Source organism: Podarcis filfolensis, assembly GCF_964270895.1.
Source record: "Podarcis filfolensis genome assembly, chromosome: 8".
NCBI classification, from domain to species: domain Eukaryota; kingdom Metazoa; phylum Chordata; class Lepidosauria; order Squamata; family Lacertidae; genus Podarcis; species Podarcis filfolensis.
The window spans coordinates 62,227,300-62,242,424 of NC_139611.1; the positions used below are offsets into that span (position 1 = coordinate 62,227,300).

General features: G+C 45.5%; 1 long non-coding RNA gene across 1 annotated transcript in view; it reads right to left on the bottom strand.

Moving 5' to 3' along the window:
- LOC310767995 overlaps positions 1-15,125 on the bottom strand; it is a 135,422-nt gene that overhangs the window by 73,863 nt on the left and 46,434 nt on the right. The gene's annotated exons all lie outside the window — the stretch shown is intronic.

Here is a 15,125-nt window from a genome sequence, read left to right on the forward strand (position 1 = left end):
GGAGTAACTGGCAACACTCCCAGGCACCCGGCTTCGTCTCCTGTGGCCCTCCCTGGCTGCATTCCCAGCAAGATCCAGGCTAGGTCACGATAAGCGACCCTTCCCAGCGTGGGAAGAGCACACTCCCTCCCTCCTGCTCCCCCCCGGCAGGGAAAAGGAGATAGACAGAAACGTATTTACATGCTTTTATTCCTGTCTTTGCAGCATTACAGAAAACATGACTGCTCTCTTCAAGCTCCAGCAGTCGAGGGACAAACACCTCCTGTACTTCCTGTACAAGAAAGAGCAAGAGGAAGAGCTCATATTGAAACATCTGATCATAGCCTGCATTTTTAATCAAGGCTTATATTTTGATCAGATTCCTGTATTCCAAAAAAAAAATGAGCTTAAATTCACATGTTTCTTTCGAGATGGGAAACCAACAGGCAAGGTCTTTGTCAGAGGCCCCTTTGGTTTATTGCGGTCATAAAACAGGCTGGGAGCAAAAGGTCACACTGACCATACAAATGATAGAATACAATCAATCAAGGTTGCAAAAACACTGTGCCTCCCATTAAACTTGAGCTACATCTTCCTAAGGTTAAAAAAAAAAAAGCAAGAGCTAATACAAACAGAGCTGGCTAAGGAAGAGGCCTCTCTCTCTTTGGAGCTGCTTTAAAGCTTCAGAGAATTTAGAAAACTTAGCTTAGCTTTTACTAAGTTCCCTTTCTTCTAAAAAATCTATATATGTATGAAATATATTGGCTTAAATGTAATTATGCAAAGGATTTAGAAAGTAAGAATCATAGAATCATAGAAGAGTTGGAATAGACCATGAGGGCCATTGGGTCCGGACCCCTGCCAGACAGAGAGACGCCATCGGAGCACTCCTGACATATGGTTGTCAAGTCTCTGCTTAATGACCTCCAAAGAAGGAGATCTTTCATTGATAATGTGTGGGAAGATGAACAAAAGATCTGTTTTGGAGTGAATAGGGCAATAGGGCAAAAGATGAAATGTTAGTTAAGGCGCCTAGTCTAGGGCAAAAGGTTATCTGGTAATTAAGGTGCCTTGTAGAGGTTAATGGCTGTTTGCCAATTATAAATAGAAGGAAATATAGCTCTTTGTCTCCCATAAAAGGTAATAGGAAATGGGTGTATCTTTTATGATTGGTTCTAGCGAACAGCCAATAGGAATTTTAACCAGGCTGATTGGACAGAGGCAGCCAAAGGAGGAGCAAGGGGGCTGAGCTGAGGGAATATAAGTGCTGGCCATAATGACAGGAGGCCAGGCCAGAGCTTGGTAACCATATACCACTGTGCCTCACATTTATTTGTCTGACAAATAAATTATTATTTTAATTTCTCTATTGCTGCGTTGAATATTTCATTCCAGCTAAGCGTTAACCACAAGCAGGGTGCTACAATATTACACTCTGAGCTAATTCCGGTGCATTGCCCTGTGAATTGACTGTCCCTCTGTTTCCCACAGAATAGTCCCAACATTCCATCATGTTTTGTTTTCAAGCTACCAGCTCGCAGCTGCATTGCTTCTATATCGTAACACTCTGCACACCCACAGAGTGTGACTGTGTTTCAACATACCTGCGATGGGGACCAGAAAGTAAATTGAACGGGCACGGAGCTTAATTTTCTTGTTCCCTGCAAAAGCAGCAAAGTAGGAATTGAGCCGCCAACATTTTTACTGCTCTCCTCCTGCAAAAAAACCTAGCAGGTGTAGCTTTTCCAGACATAAGGATATACACAGAGATGGGGAAAGCTGTGTTCATTTGTGCTTCTCAGCTTGTTGTTAAAGGCGCAGGGGAGCCAACCTTGAAAACATTTTTTAAAACTGTTCCTCATAAGACTTGGTTTCCAGACTCTTGATAATCTCTGCATGTTCCAGCTTGTCAATATCCTCCTTAAATTGTGGCGCCTAGAACTGGACACAGTATTCCAGGTGGGGTCTGACCAAGGCAGAACAGAGTGGCACTATTACGTTCCTTGAGCTGGACAACTTCTGTTGATGCAGCCTTGAATTACATTAGGTGTTTTTTGCTGCTGCATCACACTCTTGGCTCATGTTAAGCTTGTGCTCCTCATTAAGATCCTGATACGCCCTCCATTCCACTCCCCTTGCCCATCCACAGCAATTCCAAAAAAGAACAACAGATTTTATAACTAATACTTTATTTAAAACATTTCTATACCACCTCCCACATCAAGTCTCACGGTGGTGTACAACAATATTAAAATACATTTATCAAAACATTAAAATGTGGGAAGGAAACACAACTGAAAATCTAGGGTAGTTTTATTCTGAGACCAAACGGCACCAGAATCCTGACGGCACAATGTGGTTTTAAGATGTGCAAAGTAATGAGGTTTAGGCATACTGTATTTTCCACTCTCAGAAGGCAGGTGGTTTAATAGTATGGGTGCCACCACTGAAAAGACTCTCCCTCCAATGGCTGCAAACTGTAGCTCCATAGGCTGCAGCCCAACAGGAAGAGCCTCAGGTATCCTGGTACCAAGTTGCTTAGGGCAATAGAAGTCATTACCAAAATCCTTAAAAGCCTGGCCCAGCAGCCTGTTTGCAGTCAGTGCAACTCCTTGGATTAGTGTAACATGCACACGTTGCCCCAGCCTGCAGCCTAGCAGCTGCATTTCATACCAGCTGCAGCTTCCAGAACAGCTCCACACAGTGTGTGTTATAACAGTCCAGTCTTGAGGTTACCAATATAGGGGTCACAGTGGCCAAGCCAACCCTGTCCAGGACCAGGCACAACTTGCTTATTTACCTAATAATTCCCTTCCCTTTACCTTCTATATAGAAAACCAGAACAACCCCTTTCCATATATTCTATTTCAGCCCTCCCCCCTGGGGCCAACCGAGTGCCCTCCAGATGTGCTGGACTTCAACTCCCATCAGCCCTAGCCAGCATGGGTATCAACACATGTGCCTGGCATATTGAACACCACATGTACCTCTAACTCAAGCATGGCCAAACTTGGCCCTTGAGCTGCTTTGGGACTACAATTCCCATCATCCCTGACCACTGGTCCTGCTAGCTAGGGATGATGGGAGCTGTATTCCCAAAACAGCTGGAGGGCCAAGTTTGGCCATGCCTGCTCTAAGGCATGGGCTGTTTGGGGAGTCTCAGAACTGAAGGGCCACAGGTTTGCTACCTCTGCTCTAACCAGTTCTGAAGGATTTCCCCAGCAACAAGAAGCTAACAATCATTTGGCACCAATTCCTCCAGCACAGGTCTGTTAGAATTGCCAGAAAGCTATCAAGCCCTGGAGCCTTTGCTGTTCCTCATCTTCAGAAAGACTTAAGAGCCTAACAAAGAAAGGGAAAGTGAACTATAAGCAGTGAAGGAACCGGGAAGCAAAAGGGTGAGCGCCACATGGACATTAGGATGACACAGAATCATAGAATTGTAGAGTTGGGATCCTGAGGATCACCTAGTCCAACCCCCTGCAATGCAGGAATGTGCAGCTGTCCCATATGGGGCTCAAACCTGCAACCTTGGCATTATCAGCTGTGTCATCCATGGGTCAGGGGCTGGAACAGCACAAGGATCAATCAGCTGCAGAGGCCCAAATCTAGGGGCAGGCACACCATCACTCAGTGGCACACAATCCATGCTACACCTCTTCCCCCAAGACTGGAAGCCATCATCCCATACTGGCACAAGAAGGAATGAAGGCCTGCACACCGTTCTCCAAGAGCGAGTAGGAAACTGAGCATGCCCCACATTTCCTAAGGAAGATCATGTGGGGAGGCTGAACTGGCATGGATACTGGCAGCAGGAGGAGCTTGTGATGGGCTTGTTCTACAAGAGGGAGTCTTCGGGGGACAGGAGTTGGGGGTCAGACCAGGATCCCACCCTCTGAGGCCCAACAAGATTTCAGCAAAGGTTTCAGAGAGGCTACTTGCTTTTAGATATAGAAAGTAGCATATTTAATTGGTTAATTCTTTTTTGCAAGCTGGGCAACCTTGGGATAGGTGTGGTGAAAAGAAGGCAAAAACTATTGCCTGTTTTGGGTTGCCCACTTATATCCCCACGAGTTGATTGAGAAAGGCATCCTGGTTGGGGGGGAGGGTACTCCACAGCGCACCGTTGACGCAACCACAACGCCACATAGGAGACTCCGAATGAGAGAAGAGGAAAAGATAAATTATGGCCCAAGCAAATGCAAGGTCCAAAAATACAAATAGGAATAGAGGTATATAGGAACTCAGGGTGCTCCCATGAAGACTAATGTTTTAAAAAGCTCCCATTGACAATGGAAGATTCGAGACAGGAAAAAGGAAGTTCTTCTTCACAAACTGCAGAGTTTAAACTAGGGCATTTGCTACCAAAATATGCAGTGACGACCCCCAACTTGGATGGCTTTAAAAGGCAAATTCATGGTAGATAAGGCTATGAACCACTATGGCTAGGTTCTCCCTCCCCTGTCAGAAGCAGGATTCCTCTGAATATCATTTGGAGTGACCCTCAGGTGAGGAGGGCCCCACTGCACTCTGGTACTGCTTGTGAGCTTCCCATAGGACTCTTGGTTAGCCACTGTGAGAACAAAATGCTGGACTATGATAGGCCTTTGGCCCAACCCAGCAGGGCTCTTTTTATGACCCCCTGCAACAAATTTGTTCCTTGGAGGCAAGTTGTGACCAGTGGGAAGGACTCAGGTTCTTTGCGAAGCCCAAGATATCCAACCAAGTGCAAATACAGTGCTTTAGACTACTTTTTTTAATGTCTCTTTTCAGGGTAAAATTTGGCTGACTCATCTTCCTGCCGTCGAGTCCGGAGAGTGCTTAAATAAAGTTAGGAGAGGAGACCAAGTGCAAACATGGCAGATTCCAGAGTGTTGCTTGTAGTTTTGCTTCCAACAAGTCCCGTAACAGCGCTGCTCTGCTTCACAGTTTGCAGGAGGCCTGTGCCACTTTCGAATTGGTCCTCCTGTTCAGCGCCTTGCAAATAAAGGTTCCTGCGTCCAGAAGTTTCGTGAGGTCCACACCCTTCATAGGGAAGAAGAGACACAGCTGCTTACTTGTACATACAAAGCTGCATTAAATGACGTCAGATCATTTGTCCATCTAGTCTAGTACTGCCTGCTCTTTAGACTGTCAGCTGCTGTCCAAAGATTCAGACACTGGTCTTTCCAGCCCAGTAAACTGAGGTCCTCCCACTTTCTTTCTTTTTTTTAAAAAAAGGGGAGATGCAGAGAATTGAACCTAAGACCATCTACACCCAAAAACATGTGCTCTTCCTCAGAGGTCACAACCACACCATGAATTTAAAGTACTCCTATACCATGTTAACAACCATGGCTTCCGTCAAAGTATCCAGGGAAATGTAGTTTGTTAGCAGAGCTCATTAGGAGACCCCTATTTCCCCCACCATGAGAAGAGAAGACTCCCTGGAAAAGACCCTGATGCTGGGAAAGATGGAGGGCACAAGGAGAAGGGGACGACAGAGGACGAGATGGTTGGACAGTGTTCTCAAAGCTACAAACATGAGTCTGACCAAACTGCGGCAGGCAGTGGAAGACAGGAGTGCCTGGCGTGCTCTGGTCCAGGGGGTCACAAAGAGTCGGAAATGACTAAACAAGAAATTTCCCCCACAAAGCTACACCTGACAACTATGCACACCCCTAACAAAATTCAGTTCCCAGGATTTGTTGGAGGTAGGGATAGACTTAAAAGTGGCATAGGAGTGCTTTAAATGGATGGTATGAAGGTGACCAAAGATACATCTCTTACTCAGAAGAACATAATTTTGAGGCAAGTCATGCAGTGACCTCATGCAGTGGAAAACTTCAGACAACCTGTTTCCAACACATATACAACGTATATGGTGCCTCTGTGACTCGGATAAGTGGTCTGCTGGAACGCAGCCCCTTCGCCTTACTGGGCAGGGTACAAGAGGGAGGACCACTAACTGCTTACCCAGCGCGCACTGGAACATTTTTCCAGGGGAACGCAGAAGTCTCGTCTGTCTGATACCCTGCTCACCGACGGCGACGGACCGGGGGGAACCAGAGAAATAAAGAGGGATCCGCTAAGGGTAAGTGCACAAAGGGGTTTTGGCCCTCCAATTAATTGGGAGGAAGAGAAGTCTTGATCAAACTTCTGCGTCTCAGTAAGGGGGAAACTGAGTTCGCTAGGTGGTTGGGTACATCAGACGGTGGTCTGGTGGAGGAAAAGGGAAAGGTTGGGAAGTAGAGTGTGGTGAAGTATCCAGCGCATTGTATGTGTGAGAAAGTACAATCTGTAGCTGACCTGAGTGTGGAGTGGGTAGTACTTCGTTTCCCAGTAAGGCGACTTCACTGGGCAAGGAACCCCACGAAGCGAGTGTGTGAGTGACTGAGTGGATACTTCACAGGGCCATACAATGGGAGTTGGGGGTTCAAAGGGGGAAAATACACCTCTTGAATGTATGTTAAATAATTTTAAGAAAGCCTTCTCAGGGGCATATGGAGTCAAAATGACGCCAGAGCGCTTGAGAACGTTATGTGAATTAGAGTGGCCGAAACAAAATACTGAATGGCCATCTCAGGGAACTTTTGATATAAATTTAGTAAGCAAACTTTGGACTAATATCGCCAAAGAAACGGGAGGGTGCCCAGAACAATTTTCATATATAGATTCTTGGCTGAGCACATTAAATAAAAATCCTCCATGGATAAGGGAATGCAAAGTCCAACGATGCAAATTATTGGCTGTAAAAGCCGAAGCTAGGAAAGGAATCTTGCCAAATAAACTCAAGCCCATTTTTGAGGGACCAGAGGAAGAGGTGCTTCCACCTCCACCCTATGCTCCACATCGAAGGGAGCCTAATCCAAATACTCCACCAGTTGTAACCCCAAGGCAAGAAAGTGGAACGAATAATGGGGGTGGAGTCACAGAACTTGATTCCTTGATAGATTATGATAAATATCTTCAGGAGGCATTGGAGTCCTATAATAAAGCCCAAGCAGAAGTGGTTATTCCACCTGTGAGTCCCAGTAGAACTCCATCTACAGTCTCCTTTAGTGGAACAACCAATTGCCCACCCCAAACCCCTGTACATCCAAATCCTAGAGAACTATTACAGAAGTTACAGGAAGACCTTGATCGGTCAGCAAGCAATACAGCCAGGCGTATAAAGCTGCTAAAAGAACGCCTTGGGACAGATACCATCCCCTATGATTTGAGGCCCCTAGAGCAAAGCGAAGAGAAAGGTCACGTAGTAGCCCCTCTTAGAAGAGTATTTGATGCACTTGAGGAGCCTGTGCTGGTTAACGGGCAACCCGGACCACGGCCACCTCGAACTTCGACCCTCCAGTACATTCCATTCACAACTACGGATCTGATGAATTGGAAAACACACACCCCATCTTTCGCAGAAAAACCTCAGGCTATGATGGACTTGGTGACTTCAATAGTAAATACTCATAGTCCTACTTGGACAGATTGCCGCCAACTCCTGAATACTCTGTTCACCACTGAGGAAAGAAGAGACATAATTGAAAAGGCACAGATATATTTGCGTGAGCAGGCCAGAGTGGGAAATATTTTTAATATTGACCGTCATCTCCAGGATAACTTTCCTTTGGAAGATCCTAATTGGGATCCAAACAATGCAATTCACCTGGCCAGGCTTACCACCTACCGCCAGACGCTTGTGCAAGGTATCCGCAGGGCATGCCAGAAGCCCACTAATATGTCTAAAGTCTCAGAAGTAGAACAGAAACCAAATGAGAGTCCGGGAGATTTTTTAGAGAGGCTGCAGGAAGCCTATCGTATATGGACTCCTTTTGACCCTGAAGCCCCTGAAAACAGCAGAATGATTACTGCTACATTTGTGGCCCAGTGTGCTTCTGACATTCGTAAGAAAATTCAGAAATCAGAAGGATGGGAAGGGATGCTGATGAGCCAAATTATGGCCATTGCACGCCGAGTTTATCGGAATAGGGATGAGGCTGAGAAACAAGAGAAGAAGAAGTGGCAGAAGGAAAAGATGGTGATGCTAGCCACAGCAGTGAAGCAAGACTACCGCCCTTTAAACGGAGGGAGAGGGCGGGGAAGGAATCCACCACTGGGAAGGAATCAATGTGCGAATTGCAAGAAGGAGGGTCATTGGAAGCGGGAGTGTCCTGAACCCCTGAGGTTGGAAGAAGTACGCCCAGGCCCAGGCCCAGGCCCAGGCTCCGGCCCAAGAAACCAGGGACGGGGACGGGGAATGATCCGAAATGGAAGATATCAGAGACCTGGACAAGGACAGAGTAGAGACAATTTCATTGGACTGGCAGAGGAGGATTTTACCCAAGACTAGGAACGACCGGACTCCATAAAGTTAGGCTTCCAGGAGCCCACGGTCACGATTCAATTAGGGAGCCATTTAATAGACTTTATGATTGATACTGGGGCTGAATACTCAGTACTCCCAGAACTATTGCAGAAAAAGGCATCCAAAAGTGTAGTCATTAAAAGTGCCACTGGTCAGTCAGCTAAGAGGTCTTTCCTTCAACCTTTGGAATGCCAGATTGGGGGACATCGTTTAACCCATCAGTTTTTGTATATACCTGAGTGTCCAATACCTCTCTTAGGTAGAGATATGCTGTCCAAATTGCAGGCCCAAATCACCTTCACTCCTCAAGGTCCAGAAATGAAACTGCCATCAAAGGCAGCAGGAATAATTACCCTCTCAGTACCTAAGGAACAATCATGGCGCCTAATGTCAGCCCTGCAAGTCCAACCCACATTGGATACAGGATTAAACAAGCTCCTCCAAACCCTACAGGTGCCACCAGGAGTATGGGCCGAAAATAGCCCACCAGGAATGGCTAAGAATATAGCTCCAATTGTAGTAACCCTAAAACCTATGGCTACCCCTGTATCTGTAAAGCAATATCCTTTACCCCGGCGAGCAGCAGAGGGCATCCAGAAACATTTGGACCGCCTATTAAAATATGGTCTGCTTAAGCCCTGCCAATCAGAATGGAACACACCCCTTTTGCCTGTTCGGAAACCTGGGACAGATGAATACAGGCCAGTACAGGACTTGAGGCTCGTAAACCAGGCTATCGAGACCTTGCACCCAAATGTACCAAACCCATATACCCTGCTGAGTTTGATCCCACCAGAAGCAACATTTTTTACTGTATTGGACTTGAAAGATGCATTCTTCTGTTGCCGGCTGGCACCACAGAGCCAACCTATATTTGCCTTCCAGTGGGAAGACCCTTTGACAGGAACAAAAGGCCAGCTAACCTGGACAAGATTGCCCCAGGGATTCAAAAATTCCCCAACTTTATTTGGTACTGCCTTGGCGAAAGATTTAACAAGTTACCCCTCAATACCTGGAGAAAAGGTGGTTCTGCAATATGTAGATGACCTTATACTAGCGGCAAAGGATTTTGATACCTGTAAAGAAGGGACAGAGGAACTGCTCCACTTGCTCTGGGAAGCTGGCTACCGAGTTTCCCAGAAAAAGGCACAGTTATGTTTAGAAAAGGTCAAATATTTGGGCTTTGACATCTCACACCAACAACGAGCATTGAGACCAGAGAGGAAAGAAGCTATTTGCCTTATTAAGGAACCTACCACAAGGAAACAACTCAGAGGATTCCTGGGAACAGCAGGGTTTTGTAGACTATGGATACCTGATTTCAGCAGTCTGGCCAAGCCCTTACATGAAAGCACTCGAGGTGCAGAAAAGGACCCATTCGTATGGGGACCTGAGCAGCAACAAGCCTTTTTAGCTATCAAACAACGACTTATGGAGGCCCCAGCCCTTGGACTGCCTAATTCGGAAAAACCCTTTCAGCTGTATGTACATGAACAGAATGGGATTGCAGCGGCAGTCCTGACCCAGAGATTAGGAAGTTGGAACCGTCCAGTAGCTTATTTGTCAAAACAATTGGACTCAGTAGCAAAAGGATGGCCTCCATGCCTAAGGGCAGTAGCGGCCACTGCAAGCCTTGTCAAAGAAGCTGATAAATTTACCTTTGGCCAGACAATGTATGTGAATGTACCTCATGCTGTTCTGACACTTATGGAATATAAGGGTAGTTATTGGCTAACAAACCCAAGGATGGCTAGATACCAAGGCCTATTGTGTGAAAATCCCAGGATTCATCTACGAGTAGTGAATATGCTCAATCCAGCAACTTTGCTGCCCCTACCAGAGGTAGATGATGAAGAATCACATGATTGTCTCCAAATAATGGATGAAGTTTATTCCAGTAGACCCGATCTGAAAGATGAACCATTGAAAAATCCAGATGTTGTATATTATACTGATGGTAGCAGTTACCTGCATGAGGGTGCCAGACGAGCAGGATATGCTGTGGTCACCAATGAGGAAGTTGTGGAAGCTGAAGCTTTGCCTGCTGGCACCTCAGCACAAAAAGCTGAACTTATAGGTTTAACTAGAGCTCTGCAATTGGCAGCCGGATGTAAGGCAAACATCTATACTGATTCTAAATATGCCTTCTTAACCCTGCATGCACATGGAGCTCTATGGAAAGAAAGAGGTCTAATCGGAGCCCACGGGAAGGCCTTGAAATATGGACCTGAAGTAGAAATCCTGTTGGAAGCAGTATGGGCTCCAGAACAGATTGCTGTAATGCACTGCAAAGGTCATGGACGTGGAAGGGATCCAATAACCAGAGGAAATCATGCTGCTGACAAAGCAGCCCGAGAGGCAGCCCAAAAGCCTGTGGGAGGATTTATAGCAGCCCTCATACCAGAGGTAGTTCCAGAAGAAGTTAAACCTCACTATACCCCAGAAGAGAGGAAGTGGGCTGAACAGGAAGGGGCGATTGTGAAGGACGGTTGGATGATCCTGCCAGACAATAGGATTTATGTACCTCATCACTTAGCAGGCACAATTGTAAGAAATTATCATGAATCTACTCACCTTGGCGGTACTGCAACCAGAGAGAGTCTCAGTCGGAAGTTGTATATTATTAACCTATCACAATTAGCAACCTGCATTTCCCAGAAATGTGTTCTTTGTGCTAAAAACAATCCCAGGCAGGGACCGGTACAACCTCCTGGAATCCAACATGTGGGATACGTCCCCATGGAAAGCCTAATTGTGGACTTCACAGAGCTGGTCCCTTCTAAGGGATTCAAGTATCTCCTTGTGTTTGTAGATACTCTTACTGGATGGGTTGAAGCTTTTCCCACCAGAACTGAAAAGGCACGAGAGGTAACTAAGAGACTCCTCACCGAATTGATCCCAAGGTTTGGATTACCTAGATGCATTGGAAGTGATAATGGGCCAGCGTTCATTGATCAAGTAGTACAAGAAGTATGTCGAGTCCTACAAGTGAAATGGAGACTGCATGCAGCATATAGGCCTCAGAGTTCAGGGAAAACTGAAAGAATGAATCGGACTCTGAAAACCCAATTGGCAAAATTAACCCAGGAAACAGGATTGGGATGGGTAGATGTGTTACCCATAACACTGTTTCGTGTTCGGTGCGCACCCACAAAAAGACTTAAGTTGTCACCTTTTGAGCTCCTGTATGGGAGGCCGCCCTCCTTTGTTCAGGATATTCCAGCTGACCTCAAACAAATAGGAGACTATGTGACACAGGGACAAGTGCAATCTCTCTCCCGTGTTTTTGTTTCTCTTAACAGGTGGGCCCTCGAGCGCACGCCGTGCAGCATTGCCGAGCCGATTCATCAGTTCCAGGCTGGCGATAGCGTATGGGTGAAAGAGTGGAAACGCGATCCACTTGCACCTAAGTGGCGTGGACCTTACACCGTCTTGCTCTCTACTCCAACAGCGGTGAAGGTAGCTGAGGTGACCCCCTGGATTCATCACTCCCGTTTGAAGAAGTCCGAAGGCAGTTGGACGTGCAAAGGTGACCCCTCTAATCCTTTAAAACTGACTCTCTCCAAAAACCCCTGTATCTAGCCCTACGGGGAACGGGCTAGGTCACGGGCAACATTAGACGACCGGCCTGCTGCAGCCACAACCTGGAAGCTGGCTGACCTGCGCACGCCTGAAGCTTGAGGAGCATCTGAACCAGCGATTGTGAACGGGAAGATTCTCTTATACAATTGATTGACTGCCCCCCCCCTGTGGAACAATTATCAGAGATATTACTCATTGGGGATCCTTGGGACATATGTTTTGGTCTTGGTGGTTCCCCATTTCTGTCACTGGAGGAATTATATTGGGACTAATATTTTTTTGTTATCACAATAAGGTAATCTTTTGTGGAAGGAATGCATATACTAGACATCAACATGATTTTATTATTAATCCTGATCCCTTGGGAAGGGGAAGGGTCCTTGAATTTGAGCAAATTTGCTAAATATGGATTCAGTCAAAACCACAATATGTGGGTAGGCTTAGCTGAGATGGTAGCCAATGTTACAAATAGGACCAATTGCCTTGTTTGCTCTCTTGGGCCAGATGATTCAGAGGGAGGTATGCCCTTATTACCAATACCATTAAATGCCATTGGTATGGTAAGCGAAATGCCACACCAAACAGAAGTACAGAATTTCCCCGGATGGAACTCAACTAAACCAATACGAGTTATACCTGTACAAGGGGAATTCTGTGTACATAAATCATCAGAGGCAGCTGATTCTACCATGATAGGCTCTTCTCATTGCCACTATACTTGGGATTATATTAAGAATAGTCAAACCTGGGCAAACGGTACTACCTATCGAACTCGGAATACCTTGCCCTGTGCACCTCCTTTTATTCATGCATGGAAAATGGTGTGGAACATAACTATGACAGAAAAAGGCAATCTAACATACTGCACTGTGAGCTCTATGCCCCTTTTGATATTTCGCCTTATGCACTCCACGTACCAAAGACCTCAGACCCGATGGTTGTGGTGGATATGTGGAGAATGGGCATACAAGAAACTCCCTTCCAAATGGAGTGGGACTTGTTTCCTGGGATGGGTATTACCACCAATGTGGATTATGCCCACTAGTTCGGCCAAGCGTACACAAAGAAACGCTGATATTTCTCATATAGCAGGAGGAAGTACCCAAAGTTGGAGCGATACTGATGATTGGCCACCAGAGCGCATTATAGCCTATTATGAACCTGCCTCCTGGAATCCTGATGAGCTCATACAAGGGGCTCGAGATCCTATTTATAATCTAAACAGAATAATTCGATTGCAAGCAGTAGTGGAACTTGTAACCAATGCAACGGCCCAGAGTTTGAGACTTATTGCACAACAGTTGGATGAAAGTAGAGCCGCCATTTTGCAGCTGAAAATGGGAATGGATTATGTACTTGCCAGGCAGGGAGGCCTATGTGGAGTCTTGAACTTGACAGGGAATGCCTGTTGCTTTAACATTTCTGATAATGGTGAGGCGATCCGTGTGTTGGCCACAAAGATGGAGAATATAGCACATGTCCCAGTACAAACATGGGAAGGATGGGATATGGGATGGCTCACCAACTGGTTACCAAATGTCGCAGGACTCAAAGGGATACTATTGTCTTGCTTGTTTTTCTTGACGGTAGTAGTAATGGTTTTGTGTATGGTGCCATGTATCATTTCATGTTTTAGAAGTACAATTAGCAAGATGATTTCAAATGAAACTCTACCTCATATCATGGCCCTATACAGAGCTTTACCTCAGGAATATGATGAAGGTCAAGCTATCAAGGACACTTGGGAAGGTCCTTGAGCTTGAAAGGGGGGAATGAAACATCTGATCATAGCCTGCATTTTTAATCAAGGCTTATATTTTGATCAGATTCCTGTATTCCAAAAAAAAATGAGCTTAAATTCACATGTTTCTTTCGAGATGGGAAACCAACAGGCAAGGTCTTTGTCAGAGGCCCCTTTGGTTTATTGCGGTCATAAAACAGGCTGGGAGCAAAAGGTCACACTGACCATACAAATGATAGAATACAATCAATCAAGGTTGCAAAAACACTGTGCCTCCCATTAAACTTGAGCTACATCTTCCTAAGGTTAAAAAAAAAAAAGCAAGAGCTAATACAAACAGAGCTGGCTAAGGAAGAGGCCTCTCTCTCTTTGGAGCTGCTTTAAAGCTTCAGAGAATTTAGAAAACTTAGCTTAGCTTTTACTAAGTTCCCTTTCTTCTAAAAAATCTATATATGTATGAAATATATTGGCTTAAATGTAATTATGCAAAGGATTTAGAAAGTAAGAATCATAGAATCATAGAAGAGTTGGAATAGACCATGAGGGCCATTGGGTCCGGACCCCTGCCAGACAGAGAGACGCCATCGGAGCACTCCTGACATATGGTTGTCAAGTCTCTGCTTAATGACCTCCAAAGAAGGAGATCTTTCATTGATAATGTGTGGGAAGATGAACAAAAGATCTGTTTTGGAGTGAATAGGGCAATAGGGCAAAAGATGAAATGTTAGTTAAGGCGCCTAGTCTAGGGCAAAAGGTTATCTGGTAATTAAGGTGCCTTGTAGAGGTTAATGGCTGTTTGCCAATTATAAATAGAAGGAAATATAGCTCTTTGTCTCCCATAAAAGGTAATAGGAAATGGGTGTATCTTTTATGATTGGTTCTAGCGAACAGCCAATAGGAATTTTAACCAGGCTGATTGGACAGAGGCAGCCAAAGGAGGAGCAAGGGGGCTGAGCTGAGGGAATATAAGTGCTGGCCATAATGACAGGAGGCCAGGCCAGAGCTTGGTAACCATATACCACTGTGCCTCACATTTATTTGTCTGACAAATAAATTATTATTTTAATTTCTCTATTGCTGCGTTGAATATTTCATTCCAGCTAAGCGTTAACCACAAGCAGGGTGCTACAATATTACACTCTGAGCTAATTCCGGTGCATTGCCCTGTGAATTGACTGTCCCTCTGTTTCCCACAGAACAGTCCCAACATTCCATCATGTTTTGTTTTCAAGCTACCAGCTCGCAGCTGCATTGCTTCTATATCGTAACACTCTGCACACCCACAGAGTGTGACTGTGTTTCAACATACCTGCGATGGGGACCAGAAAGTAAATTGAACGGGCACGGAGCTTAATTTTCTTGTTCCCTGCAAAAGCAGCAAAGTAGGAATTGAGCCGCCAACATTTTTACTGCTCTCCTCCTGCAAAAAAACCTAGCAGGTGTAGCTTTTCCAGACATAAGGATATACACAGAGATGGGGAAAGC